Raw genomic sequence first — 15,635 nt, forward strand, 5'->3', positions numbered from 1 at the left:
CCTGGATGATTCAATTTGGAGTGGGACAAAAGGTAAGGCCTTTGGCATGGACTGACACATCTGGGGGTCTAAGGGTTTTGGAGGATAGTTTAATGACTGTGTTTTGGGTCTGTTTATGTTCTGGATTCTGTGTGGTGGTGAGAGTGGTTTTGGAGGGTGGGGTAAGTGTAGCAGGACTGTGAGACAGAGTTTGTCAGCTATGGGGGGGGGGGGGGGGGGCGTGTTGTAGAGTTGGTGGACAGTGGTAGTCCAAGGTGGGAGCAGGAAGTGAGCAGGTTGGAAAGTTTTTTGAGGTGGCATTGTAGTATTTTGAGGTGGCATTGTGCATGTTGCACTAGTTCTTGGAGGGCAAGAGTTTCAATGGGTGTTATGGGATCCAGGAATTTGGGACTGCATAGCAGGAAGATTTTACGGATGGAGAGAAGGTATTACAAAGAGGTTTGGACATGATTGATCTGGTTTTGCAGGACTATGTTGGTAAGGACTAAGGACTGGCAGAATCTGAACATATGGAAGTCATAATGGGAGGAAGGGCGGCAGCAGGAGGTGGGTAATTTGATCGTAAGTCCTTTTGGAGGAGATTCCATGAGTTAAGCCACAATGCAGAAACAGTATGTGGAACTGGGTTCTTGCTAGGGATAAGGAAATTTTTCTGTATTGACGCAGATGGAAGGAGCAAGGATCGATGCTGGTGGGAAAAACACGTAAAAATATGTAAGTAATGTATAATTACATACGAAAAAATTCACAACAATAAACTAAAATACATGGGAAAAATTACAGAAAGGAAGAAACGGATGAAATAAGGGGACACAAGATTAAATATGAGGAAACAGGCCAGTAGTGAAGGGTGAAAACCAACGGAAACTGGCATGAAGTCACCATGAGATTAAATGAAAAATAAGTATTTGTAAAGTGGGTTGCACTGTGTGCAGTGGGTGGATAAGTGTCAAAAGGGGGACGCCAGAAGTGACTAGATTAGGAGAAATTAATAGGTGTGAACTGGAATAGAGAGAGGAAGGAATAGGGCATGGGGTGGAGCTGGTAGGATGAGATTCAAGTTTATGTGGCATAGGAAAGCTGCGGGAAAGAACATGCAAAAATATGCAAGGTTAACACAGGGAGCATGATCAGTATGAAGGTATAGGGTTAATGATATCAGAAGGTGTAATGTGGAACGTAACATGCTACACCAATCATCGGTGTGGTCTTGTAGCCATCTGTTGTGCGCAGCTGAGACAGTTGATACAGGGTGGCTCATAAGCAGAGCATGCCATTAGGTTTGTAAGCAACAAAAGAAACACAGGAAAGAAGAGACAGAAGGGCAGACTCTGAGTATAGTAATGCATCAGAAAATGGTAACAAAAGGAAACAGAACTGGTTTAGGATGGAAGAAAAGCCATCAGGTGAAATCAAACAATGGAAAATCCAGGATGGAATGTAGCAACATATGAAAAGTATAGTTGCTGCCCATCATATAACAGATATGGTGTCACATAAAGTCTCAAAAAAAGACTGTCGGAAAGTTAGCTTCTGGCCAAAAAGGCCTGTGACAAAAGTAAACGACATACACATCCTCACACAAAGTTAACTAACACACACGTTACCACAGTCTCTGGCAGGTAGATCCAGACCATGAGCAGCAGGGCATTATGGGAGAGGCATCAAGGTGGGGGTAATGAGGAGGCTGGGGCAGGGAGGGGGATAGCAATGTAGGGGTCGAGGATGGTAAATTGCTGTTGGGATTGTAGAGAGATAAGGTGGGGAGTCGGGCAACTAGGTGCACTCAGAAGGTTAGACAGTGAGTGGGGGAGGAGGGGGAAGGTTAGAGGGAAAAGAGAGAAGCAAAAAGACTGGGTGCATTGGTGGAATAGAGGGATATTTAGTGCTGGGATGGGAACAGGGAAGGGGCTGGATGGGTAAGGACAATGACTAATGAAGTTGAGGTCAGGAGGGTTACAGAAATGTAAGATATTTTCCAGGGAGAGCCACCACCTGTGCAGTTCAGAAAAGGTGGTGTTAGTGGGAAGGATCCAGATGGCACAAGCTGTGAAGCAGTCATTTAAATCAAGGAGACTGTGTTGGGTGGCGTGCTCAGCAATGTTGAGTGGTGTGCTCAGCAACAGAGTGGTCCAGTTGTCTCTTGGCCACAGTTTGTCAGTGGCCTTTCATGAGGACATACAACTTGTTCGTTGTCATGTCCATGTAGAATTCAGTAGTCATGAACTTTTCCTCCAAAATCCTTAGCCCAGCAGAAGTATCAATCCTTTCCAAAAGCCTCACTTTTTGACCCACCATCAAATTCAATCATAAGTTACTTGTTAAAGAGCTTTCCTCTCCAAATTCCTACACTGGAAACACTCTTTTGCCACCAACCCTAGCAATCAGACTAAACCAAAGACCAAAGTTGAACCCTGCCTGACTCAGTTCACTCCTCCATCCAAATGTGTTCCATCCCCACTGCCCCCAAATTACCCCCTGTTAACTTTCCACAATTTCTCAACCATGCTCCTTGCCTCATCATCATTCCCCAAATCCCTCAACACGCAAACTAACCTTAGATCTACAGAAAGATCTGCAATTCACCGCCTAAAAACTGATTCTGACCTTAAAATACTACCTGATGACAAAGGCACCACCACTATTGCTTGAACTGCAAGGATTACACCACCACTATTGCTTGAACTGCAAGTATTACCTGGCAGAAGGACTCTGCCAGCTATTAGAGTCATCCACCTACAAACCCTGCCACAGTGACCCCATTCCAGAAATCCAGCAGAATCTCCACTCTCTCCTCAAATCCTTAGGCCCATCCCAGAATCTCTCCCCAGAGTCTATCTCTCTCCGCATCCCTACCATTCCCTACACTCCTACCACCTACATGACTCGTAAACTCCATAAACCCCACCTCCCAGGATATCCCATTGTGGCCAGTTACTGTGCACCCACTGGGAGAAACTCTGCTCTCATAGACCAACATCTTCAGCCATTACCAGCAACCTACCCCCTACATAAAATACACCAACCATTTTCTCCACCTACTCTCCTTTACCGCATCATGCCCTGCATGTCACTATTGATGCCACCTCTCTTTACACTACCATCCCTAATGCCCATGGCATTATCGCTATTAATTTTTTGCAACGCTCATTGCATTCCAAACCAGCAGCCTCTTTCCTGGTCGCCGTGACCAACTATAACCTCAGCTACCATTACTTCCTTTTTGAAGGATATGGAAACAAACATGGCACCATCCTATACTAACCTATTCATGGGCCATCTAGAGGAACCCTTCCTAAACACCCAAAATCCCAAGCCCCTCACCCAGTTCAGATTTATTGATGACATCTTTGTGATCTGGATTGAGGGTGAGGATACCCTCCCCACATTCCTCCAGAACCTCAACAACTTCACACCCATTCGCTCCACCTAGTCTTACTCAATCCATCAAGCCACCTTCCTCAACGTTGATCTCCACATCAACAATGGCTATATCAGAACCTCTGTCTATATCAAACCTACCAACTACTAGCAATACCTCCACTTTGACAACTGCCACCCATTTCATACCAAGAAGTCCATTCCATACAGCCTAGCCACCCATGGCCGTCACATGTGTGGTGCCTCTTGAAATATATTGAGGGTCTCACTGAGGCCTTAACAGATCATAATTACCCTCCCGATCTTATACAAAAACTCATCTCCTGTGCCTTATCTTTTCAGTCACCTAATATCTGTGAACAGCCTTCCCCGCAGTGTAAGAAAAATGCAATGCAGCATACCAATACTAAAGTCACACAAACCGTATTTTGCAACAAACTTCATGCTTTTCTAAAAGTCAATTGTTCGATTATTACATACATAAATATTTAATAGAAACTGCTATTAAGTTATGCTGACATCATTAATTTACCTCTCATTTTCTGTGGTTACCGATCATATAGTCTTAATGATTAAGATGTCTTTCAGGATGGAAGAAATTACTGCCTCTTCTTATGACTGCCGGCAAAAGCCATGCTTGTGAACAAATATTTTCATAATAAATAAAAATATTCTTGCATCTATGATAACTCTTAATATATGTACTTTCTTGCATTTTTATCACATATATCATTTACTATTACATAGTTGATGCACAAGTAAAAATTACACATCCTTTTTGTGTGAGATCTAAAACATAAGAACTGTCAAGTCTCAGGGGAGTTGCTAGCCTCCTACTGAGTGCCTCTCCAGGTGGTGGATAGGGGGATGCTCACCAGATATGTTGGGTACTGGGGAAATAAAATACCCGGGGTGGACCAAAACTAGTACCAAGGACATGGCCACATGTCAGTGGCGGTACCCCAACAGTGTCTGTTCCACATGTTAGTGGCAGCTGATAAAATATACCTCAGGACTAACAACCTTCAGAGCTAACTTCATTACCCACTAGGGTGACCCCATACACACTCGTTGAACTCAGCATGAAGAGAAATATCAAAAGAAATAACACCCCAGTTGAATTCAACACACAAGTTGGCAAGGAAAAGAAGTACTGCAGGATAGTAGGAGGTTACCCAGCCCATAAGAGGACCAACAGAAATGGCGAGCACTTCACATACCTTTGTGACAACTACAAACTTATTCTAAAATCAACTGGGTTCAAGTGACTATCAAGGAAGGCCATGACCTGGAGGAACTGAAATCACATGCTGGGTGAATTTCAGATAGACCATGTGGCTATTGACAAGAGATGCCACAAGGAAATACAAAAAGTCAAAGTATTGAGGGGAGCAAACCTTAACTCAGCCCATCCTACAACCTTTGAGAAGAGCTCACAATACCCCAAAGGTTTTGAGAATACCAACGTTTAACACCCATCGGCTGAGCGATAAGGATTTCAACTTCCAGACCACCCTTGAGAAAGACACACAAAACAAGAGTGGCCTGCTCTTCAAAATGCTCTACTGGATGCCACTAAAAAAACTATACCTGCTTCAATGAACAAAGGCAAGCACCACTGATGGACCACAGAATGTTATCAAGCTATAGAGGAGAGGCATAGAGTCTGGATAAAGTGGAATCAGTGCAAAGATGAGCCCAACCATCAGGCTTTCATGGTGCAAAGAAAAACAACAGTGAGCATCATCCGCAAAACCAAGAGGAACTACAACAGGTCTCAAATACTACAGGCAGAAGAAGAGATCTCAACAAGCAACTCAAGAAACAGATTACTTCATACATGGCCCCAACCCTACATCTCTGAGGGCCAAATGGAAAACTCCGAATGAATAACAGGAACTGCACAAAAACCTTTGCAGAATACTTCCCAGAAACTCCTCAATGCAGAACAATTGAAAGAGAGACTTTCTTTTGCCAAGCCCACTGTCAGGAACCACGACTCTATACCACCCAACAGGGAAGAAATAGAGAAGATCATCAAGGACCTTAAGAAAACACCAAGGCCCCAGGTGATGATGGTATAGTTGCATAAATGTGGAAGCATGTAGATGACCAGTCCCTGCAGAGTATCACCCAGATCATTCAGGATATTTGGAGTTTGGAGAACAGAGGTTTTGCCAGAGGGATGGATCTCAGCCATGATCCATCCACTACACAAGAAAGGAAGTAAGACTGACCTTAATAACTACAGAGGCATCTCCTTGTTGCCTATAGCCACCAAGATCTTCTCTAAAGCCCTGCAAAATAGAGTCACCAAAGAGCTAGACTCCCAACTAGGTGAATACCAGGCTGGTTTCCATGCAAGTAGGTCCTGCACAGAACAGATTCAGAACCTCAAGACCATCCTCTCATATAGGAGCCAAGGAGGACACCCCTGAGTAGTCATTATAGTAGACTTCCAAAAACTATATGACTCAATAGGTCGACAGACCCTCAATAGGTCGACAGACCCTCTTCTCTACCCTGTGGGAACTAGGCCTAGATGTGAAGACTACCAGACTGGTCCAAGCTATCCTGAAGAACACCATCACCAAAGTCAAGTTCAGGGGTGAAATCTCTGCGAGCTTTCCCATCCAGAAAGGTGTCAGGCAGGGAGATGACCTCTCTTGCATCCTCTTCAATTGTGTTCTGGAGAAAATCATCAGAGAATGGGCTTCCCTATTGTCACCAGAAGCAGGACTGAAGCTTGGGTACAAGAAAGACCACCTCAATGAACCCTGTCTAGCCTTTGCTGATGATCTCACCGTATTGGCCAACAGCATGGAAGAAGCTTCTCACCAACTACAGAGCCTCCACAGTATTGCAACAAAAACTGGCTTGAGGGTCAACATACAGAACATTAAGTTCATCACCAATATCAGCAGGCTTCTTCTACAATCCCACTAGGAAACGATAATGTCTGTAAAGTTCCTGCAGTCAAGTATTTGGGAGAACAGATTTTAGCACGCGAGAGTGAAACCTTGACCATAGGTGCCAGGTGCACCAAGTTAGAAAGGGCCTATCATTCCTGTAAGAACATTTATATATCCAAATACCTGTCCAAGAACATAAAGCTGAAGCACTACAACTTGGTAGTGAAACCCTCTGCACTCTATGCCTCCGAGTGCCTCTTGATGAATCGAAAGAGCCCACTCAGGAGGCTAGAACTTAAAGAGAGGAAGATCCTGAGGAGAATACAAGGACCCATGAGAGAGGAAGATGGTACCTACAGAATCAGGCACAATAATGAGCTCTACAAACATGTAGAGGAAAAGGCGACTGACCTTCTATGGGTATATGACCTGCCTGAATCACTCCAGGCTCACCAACAGGATCCTTACAGTGACAAGTAGGGGAAAGCCATCCAAAGCCAAGTGCATCAACTCTGTTAAATCAGACTTAGAGGAACTGCAGATCCTATTGTCAAGAACTGAACTCAATACCAACAGACCATCCTGCATGGAATCTTCCCACTGTCTCTCACAAGTAAGAAGTGTACAGGCACCACCAGACCTAAGTGGATGGATGAGAGGAAGCAGGCTCACAGACAGAAGATGAAGGCATAGTGGGCTCAGAAAAAGCAGAAAACCCTAGGTGAGAGTTAAGACAAGCCTCATGGACCCTAGTAGGCTGAAAAGAATTGAAAAAAAGTTCTCTCACAAACAAAAGTTGTTAAAAAATTGAATATTCTCTGGACATTGTTCTTTTGTTAGAAAGATAATTTTAATAGCCTGTCTTTGCTATCTTCTGCAGCAATGTACCAATTTCTTATTACTAATGAGGAAAAGAAAACATTCATAGAAATTAATAATGTGAAAAGAAATAAAAAGGTATGATATTGTGAGGAAAAATAACAATTGCCCCCAACTGTACACTGATATTGCATGGAAGTGTACAGTCTTGGGCAGTATAATATGATTAATTGGTTGCAATCTATCATCGATGTGTGGGGGGAGGAGGGTCAAAGCCCTTTATTTCTCAGTCTTTTAAATAGACTTATGTCATGTTAAGTGGAGATGTCAGCTTTACCTTATTATATTTACACATACTAATACAAATAATTAAAAGGAAAAGAAGTTATAAAAGAAGCGGTTTGCAGTAGCCACCAGAAAGATTGCGGGAGGTGCACGTCGGCACGGTGCGTCACGGATGGTAGTTACTGCAAGTAGAGTCTCGTCCACCACAGGGTATGCGAGAATTCGGCCGTGACCTCTGCCAGCAGAACAACAACAATAACAACTCAGGCAGCACGGGCCGTGCCCAGTCAGTTCACATCGTGCATGCCTAGGAGACAGTTCCCAGTCTACACTATGTGAAGTGCGATGGAAAACGTGAACCATGTTACTACACAATTGGCGACGAGTAGGGTCGTTCTTTCACGTGTTGCGTTGTTGTTCCAATTTCACAGCTTATCCAAGGCATGGAGGATTTAGTGCGGGTTTTGGTTGAGCAGCAGACGGAGCTCATGGCAACCATGAAACAAGTGCTTCCGGCATTGCTCTCCACACAGTCTGCTCCAGCGCCGTTCCCTTCACCCTTTCCCCCGTATCGCTGTATCAAGTTTTGCTGCAGGTAGCACCATTGCAGGAACCCTCGTCCTTGTCTTTTGATGCATTGTGTTCATTGCTGTCTTCATACTATCGCTGCCGCACGCATGTTGTGGCGGCTAGGGTCGAGTTCTATCAATGCGAGAAGGAGCCCCATCAGTCTTACCAGGCATGGGCCCCTACCCTGCACGGTCTTAGTCGCAAGTGTCATTTTGTCACACAGCAGTGGCCAGAGTCGTATGCCCACGTTATGGTGTGCGACGTCATTGTTCGTTTGGACCCTGATAGGGAGGTCCGGCAACGGGGCCTGCAGTTAGAAGACCCTTCCCTTGAGGAAGTCCTGTCCATTGCTCAATCGTATGAAGTCTCTCACACTGCAGGTCAACAGTTGGAAGCATGGTGCAACGTCACGGTGGTTCAGAGAGGCACAGCCGCGGCCGCGTCCACTGCGTCCGGGGTGGACGACGTGCAAGCGGTACAATCCGGCCATTACGGTTGCTCCCACACGGCGCGTAAACAGAGTTCCAGCTGCCGGCCCCTGTTACCGTCCTGTGCATCGTGCTATATACATCATGATCTGTCAGAGAGCCCCCAGTGTTGGGCCGTTTGTCGCAAATGTAATAAAAAATGACACATTGCTAAAGTTTGCCGCTCAGCCTCAAAAGAATCAAAGGAAGCAGGTACAGAGGACATGGACGTTGACATTCAGGAAGTTTCATCGGGCCAGGCTCCCGACGCTTCGGCGCACAAACTCTTTATCGAGGTGTCGGTTCAGTCGTATCGATTACAACTGCAAGTAGATACGGGCGCGGCAGTTTCTTTGTTGACTGCACAAACTTACTCCAACCTTGGGTCGCCCCCCTTGGCGCCAGTTTATTGGCATCTATGCAGTTATGGTAAACAGTTCATTCCCCTACTGGGTCAATTCACTACCAACGTGGCTTACAAATCAGTCACTCGACCTCTTACTTTTATTGTTGTCAGTGATGAGTGCTCCGCTAACCTTTTTGGCTTGGATGCCTTTCAAGCTTTTGGTTTTTCTATCGCTGACACCATACAGTTGGTCTCCAAAGATGTTCACTATCAGTAATTTGAATCTTTGATCTCTGACTTTCTGGATATCTTTGAGGAGGGCCTGCGGCGTGTTTCAGACTTTGAAGCTCATTTAACATTGAAGGAGTCTCTACCTTCAGGTAAAAGAAGAACTAGACCGGCTGACAGCCCTCGGGGTTGTTCTTCCCATTTCTTCTAGTGAGTGGGATTCACCCCTCGTTATTGTCAGGAAACCCTCGGGAAAATTACATCTTTGTGGCGATTTCAAGGCCACCATTAATTCCCAATTGGTGGTGGACACCTATCCTTTGCCTCGTGCTGATGAATTGTTCTCCCTCGTGGTGGGAGGCCAATATTTTTCGAAAATTGATCTTTCGGAGGCTTATCATCAGATACCAGTTGATGAGGACTCCAAACGGCTGGCAGTCATCAACATCCCGTTTGGCCTTTACCAATATCAGTGGTTGGCCTTCAGAATATCCAGTGCCCCGGTGATATTCCAGCGTTATCTTGAGCACGTCATGTCATCAATCACTCATTGTATTAATTACCTGGACGACATAATTGTCACAGGCCGCAGCACGAAGGAACACTTGCACAACCTTCACACCCTCTTTCTCAGATTCAGGTCTGTGGGCTTGCGTTGCAACCTGCGTAAATCAAACTTCTTCCAACTGTCCATTGAGTATGTGGGCTAACCCATCTCTCGGCACGGCATCCAGCCACTAGGAAGTTTGGTCCAAGGTATCATCGACCTTCCGCGGCCCGCTTCGCTGAAGGAGTTACAAGCTTTTTTAGGCAAGATTGCCTATTACCACCGGTTCATTCCCAGGGCTTCCACCATAGCCCGCCCCCTGTACTGCCTTCTGTGCAAGTGTGTTCCTTTTAATTGGTCGCCTGCATGCGAACAAGCGTTCACCTCGTTGAAGGGCCTCCTCACATCAGCACCTTGTTTGGCTACTTTTGACCCCCATAATCCGTTGGTGCTGTCTACAGATGCTTCGCAGTATGGGGTGGGGGCGTTCCTGGCCCATCGCAACTCGGATGGTTCCGAGCAGCCACTGGCGTCTGCGTCTAAAACTCTTAGTCCCACGCAGGCCCATTACTCCCAGGTGGAAAAAGAGGCTTTGGCCATTGTCTATGCTGTTACCAAGTTTCACCCTTTCTTGTATGGCACGAAGTTTCAGTTAATCACCGACCATAAGCCGCTAATATCGTTATTTGGCCCCACCTCTCAGATTCCAGATAGGGCAGCCCACAGACTACAGCGCTGGGCCTTGTTCCTCTCTAAGTACCATTATGACATTCATTTTCGCCCCACTGGACAGCATGCCAATGCAGACGCTCTTTCCCGTCTTCCGGTGGGCCCGGATCCTAAGTTCGATCGAGAGGAGATTATGTGTTTTCATTTGGATGTGGCGTCCCGCCTAGTGGTTGATGGCTTCCCAATCACTAGTTCCAGAGTCGCCAGGGAAACGGCAGCTGACCCAGTTCTCCGGCAAGTAGTTTGCCTCATTCAACAGGGGTGATCATACTGACCTCCAGGCCAGGCCTCGGACCCTCTTCGTAATTATTTTGTTCTACGAGACCCCCTCTCCATCTTGGAAGGAGTTCTCCTTCTGGCTACTGATGATACAGCTCCTCGCGTGGTTGTTCCTGCAAGTTTGCGAAGGAAAGTCCTCATGTTATTACATGAGGGGCACTGGGGTGTTTCTCCTACTAAAACCTTGGCTCGCAGACATGTGTACTGGCCTGGTATTGACAGAGAAATTGAGCACTTGATGGCCGCCTGTTCCCAGTGTGCGAGCCAACAGGAATCTCCCAGGTCAGCATTCTCTTCATGGCCGCCTGCAACCCAGGCATGGGAATGTGTTCACATCGATTTTGCAGGCCCATTCCTCAATGGCTTTTGGCTCATTGTCATTGATGCTTATTCTCGATTCCCATATGTGGTTCGCTGCTCCTCAACCACTTCAGAAGCTGCAATCCAGGCACTAGCAAAAATCTTTTCAGTGGAAGGTCTGCCAGTCACCCTGGTATTTTTACAATGGACCTCAATTTATTTCGCAGACCTTCCAGGATTTTTGTAGGCACTTTGGTATTCGGCACATTTGCTCTCCCCCCTTTCATCCACAATCAAATGGGGAAGCCGAGCGCATGGTGCGCACATTTAAGACACAGATGAAAAAGTATGTGCGCGAATTTCCTGTGGAGGAGGCATTGGCGTTTTTCCTGACAGCATACCAGACCACACCAATGGGAGAACGCAGCCCCGCAGAGCTCCTCCATGGGCGGCAACCTAGGACTCTGCTGCACCTCCTCCGGCCTGGTCCTCACCAGTCGTCTCAAAACTGAGTACCCGGCTTTCCACTGGGTATGTCGGTCTGGGCACGTGGGTTTGGTCTCAATCCACGTTGGATACTGGCAGTGGTCCTGCACCGCAATGGCCACCAACTCTATACCTTGCGGGTGGGGAACCGGGAGTTATGTCGTCACCAAAATCAGCTACGTCCACATTTGGGCACCCACCCTCCAACCCCTCGGGCACTGGCTTCTCCATTGCCGGCACCCGTGTTGGTTTCTCAGGGGACACTACCGCCCCTCCCCCCCCTGTGACTCCACCGCACTGCAATGGTTCTCAGCCTTGGCAGCCTCCAGTAGCTCCAGCACCGACATTGACATCATTAGAGACGCCCCAGTGAGAGCCGGGCCCCCTCGCAGTCCGGTTTCTCAGGAGGCTGGTTCACCTGTGGTCGTCCCTTCCCCATCGTCTTCACCACTGGGTCTTGCCCCTCCCGAGGTGGACCGGGATCCAGAGTTCGACGGCTTGTCTCCCGTTCTGTCCTGGGCTCCAGTGGTGGGACGACGGGGGCCTCTTCATGTGGGTCACTTCCAGCCATATTCGAAGGTTCTGGCTCGAGGGTTGGCAGAGTCCCTCGACTCCAACCTTCTGATGGACATGGAGGTCATCACTCCTGCATGACGCTCCACGTTCCGACGCAGTGGATCACAGTGGCTTCACCCCCGGAAGGAGGAGGAGTGCGGTAGCCACCAGAAAGATCACGGGAGGCGCACGCTGGCACGGTAGTTGCCACAAGTAGAGTCCCGTCCACCAGAGAGCACGCGAGAATTCGGCTGTGACCTCTGCTGGTGGAACAACAACAACAACTCAGGCAGCACGGGCCGTGCCCAGTCAGTTCACATTGGGCATGCCTAGGAGACAGTTCCCGGTCTACGCAATGTGAAGTGCGATGGAAAACTTGAACCGTGTTACTACACATTTCAAATATCAAGTACTGTGTATATTCAACAACGTGTGGTTTAGTTAAGTCTCTTTCATTATTGTGCCCACCCGTGTGTGGCAAGTAGTTGGCAGCCTGGCAATGGGACTTTTAATGGTTGTGTCCTCATCAAATGCTTTTAACTCATGCATGTCCATTTCACATGGAGTGAAACAGCAAAGTCATTGTGTATTGCCCCATGGATTCCTCCACAAATATTTGTTCATTTCTCAGAAACGGTGTGCATGCTTGTGGCAATTTTGATGCTGTGACAGAAGACTTCCAATTTTATGGCCCAGGGTCCATTGTTTACCCGTTGTAATGCGCTTATTCAGCAGAGAGGAAATCCATCGATCAGCACCTGCCAATAAGGTAAATTCCTTATGAAACATTTCTCTATCTACTTAGAGTAGTTTAGTAAACATTTTGTAGCTTTGCACACACATACCAAGTGTCAACACACTTCATTTTTGAAAAAAAAGTAACTTTTACACAGGTTGCATGCCAAATTGTTGTCCAATTATATCAATCACTTATTTTGCGTAAAATGTCCGCTTTCGTATGCTGTTACTCTATAGACAAACTGTTATTTACATAGTTACAATTTTAATACATTCATATATTACATATTATTGATTACATTCCAATCTCACTTACTACATAAATATAATAGAGGGAAACATTCCACGTGGGAAAAATATATCTAAAAACACAGACGATAGACACACAAACAAACACAAACATACACATGAAATTCAAGCTTTCGCAACAAACTGTTGCCTCATCAGGAAAGAGGGAAGGAGAGGGAAAGACGAAAGGATGTGGGTTTTAAGGGAGAGGGTAAGGAGTCATTCCAATCCCGGGAGCGGAAAGACTTACCTTAGGAGGAAAAAAGGAAAAAATGACAGGTATACACTCGCACACACACACACACACACACATATCCATCCGCACATACATAGACACAAGCAGACATATTCAAAGACACAGAGTCTGCTGTCTGTCAGACATTGTATTTCATCTGGTAATTTATAAAAAAGTTTTACTGCAGCATATTTTACCCCTTTCTGGCCAAAGATAGGTTAAGTAGAGGATAGTGTAAGTCTTTCTTTCTTCTGGTATTATAATCATGAATGTCACTGTCATTTTTAAATAGGTCGATTACTGAGTAAATGTACTGTGAGGCTGTTCTAATAATTTCTCATCTTTTAAAGAGAGCCTACAAGATGTGTGACTATGAGCCCCACGCACTATTCTAACCATTTTCTTTTGAGCAGTGAATACTTTTTGCCTAAGTGTTGAGTTACCCCAAAATATTATTCCGTATGACATCAAGCCACCTCTGCTAGGACCTTGCCTAGTATGGTGGTGCGGGTTTCCCGCATCGTCCCCCACGCTCCTTTGAGTACGGGACCTCATGATCATCATCACGACATCAAAGAGTGAAAGTATGCAAAGTATGTTAGCTTTCCCATTTCTATATTATCAAAATTAACAGTTATTCCAATTGCAAAATCTGATGAACCTAGTCGCTTTAGGAGATCCAAAATATGAATTTTCCAATTGACATTCTCATCTACATGTACACTCGAAAACTTGGTATGCTCTACTATGGCTACTGACTTCTGTTGATGTGTTATATTTATTGAAGGAACTGTATTCCTTGCCATAGAAAACTGGATGTACTGTGTGTTTTCAATGTTCAGAGCAAGCCCATTCGCAGAAAACCGATCAATAACTTTTCCAAAGACATTATTTGTTTCATTTTCTGTTGGAGTTTCTTTTACTAGATTAATAATTATGCTTGCATCATCAGCAAACAGTGTCAGTTTGGCTTCTTGTTTCAGATAAAAAGGGAGGTCATTCACATATATCAAGAACAGAAGAGGACCCATGATCAAACTCTGTGGAACACCTAATGTAATTTCACCCCAGTTAAATGAAGCGAGAAACTGCCTTAAATCACTTAAACCATGTAAAGGAACTTTTTGCTTCCTTTTCTGTAGATATTACTTAAACCAATCATATGCTGTTCCATTTCTATCATAGAATTGTAATTTCTGTAACATAATGTCATGGTTCACACAATCAAATGCTTTGGATAAGTCACAGAAAATTCATATTGATGACATTTTACTATTTAAAGACTCTATTATGTGGGCTGTGAAACTGTATATTGCTGTTTCAGTGGAACAGCATTTTTGAAATCCAAACTGTGATTTACTAAGTATCCTGTTACTGTTGAGATGGCTAAATGCTCTTGACTACATTACTTTCTTGACAATTTTTGAAAATGTTGTAAGCAAGGATACTGGACTGTAATTATTGACATCTGTGATGTTCCATTTTTTGTAGAGAGGCTTGAAAATGACATACTTTAATCTGTCTGGAAAAATACCTTGAGTTAGTGATGCATTACAGAGATGACAGAATATTAGCTGTAACTACTCCACACTGTTTTAAAATCTTGTTAGAGATGTCATCTACTCAAACAGAACATTTATTTTTCAAAGATTGAATGATTTTCTTTATTTCACAAGAGGTTGTTAGCTGAAAATTAATCTGACAAGGATTTCTCAAAACAGACTCTTCCGTGTACTGCTTGGCTTTTTCTTTTGAACTATTCTCACCAATTTTTTCACCTACACTTAAGAAATGGCTGTCAAATACACTATCCACTTGTGTACTGTTGGTTGAGATGGTCTCATTCTCTTTAATAGTAATACTACCTAGCCCATGGCTACTTTTCCTGTCTCTCTTCTAACAACATTCCATACTGATTTGATTTTATTGCTTGAGTTGTTAATTTCAACTCTAATATACATATTTTTTTTATTTTCTGACAACTTTTCTCAGTATGTTACAATATTTTTTATAGCGTAAATTTACTTCTGGGGTCTTTTCTAATTCTTCCTGTCACATACAGTTTTTTTTCTTTCTGATGACACTTTAATACCTGTAGTAATCCAAGATTTCTTTGAAAACTGTTTTGTGTTACTTTTAGTACTTTTTTGGGGCAATAATGTTCAAAAAAGGATATAAATTTATCAAGAAATTTGTTGCATTTATCATTAGCATTTGGCTCATTATACACATCTCCCCAATAAACATTTCTTAAACTTTCTCTGAAGTGCTCCGTAGATACTCGGTTGACCAGATTTGCCCTTTTACTTAATGGTCTCTGAACTATATACCCTGCTAGGTTTTGTGAGCTAATCAATTGTGCATCATGGTCTGATAATCCATTTATCACAGAGAAATCATGTGTTAGTTTTACATCCTCTTGTTGTACAAATACATTATCTATTAGAGTGTTACTGTCTTGAGCTATATC

The sequence above is a fragment of the Schistocerca piceifrons genome, chromosome 1 (genome assembly GCF_021461385.2).
Source record: "Schistocerca piceifrons isolate TAMUIC-IGC-003096 chromosome 1, iqSchPice1.1, whole genome shotgun sequence".
NCBI classification, from domain to species: Eukaryota; Metazoa; Arthropoda; class Insecta; order Orthoptera; family Acrididae; genus Schistocerca; species Schistocerca piceifrons.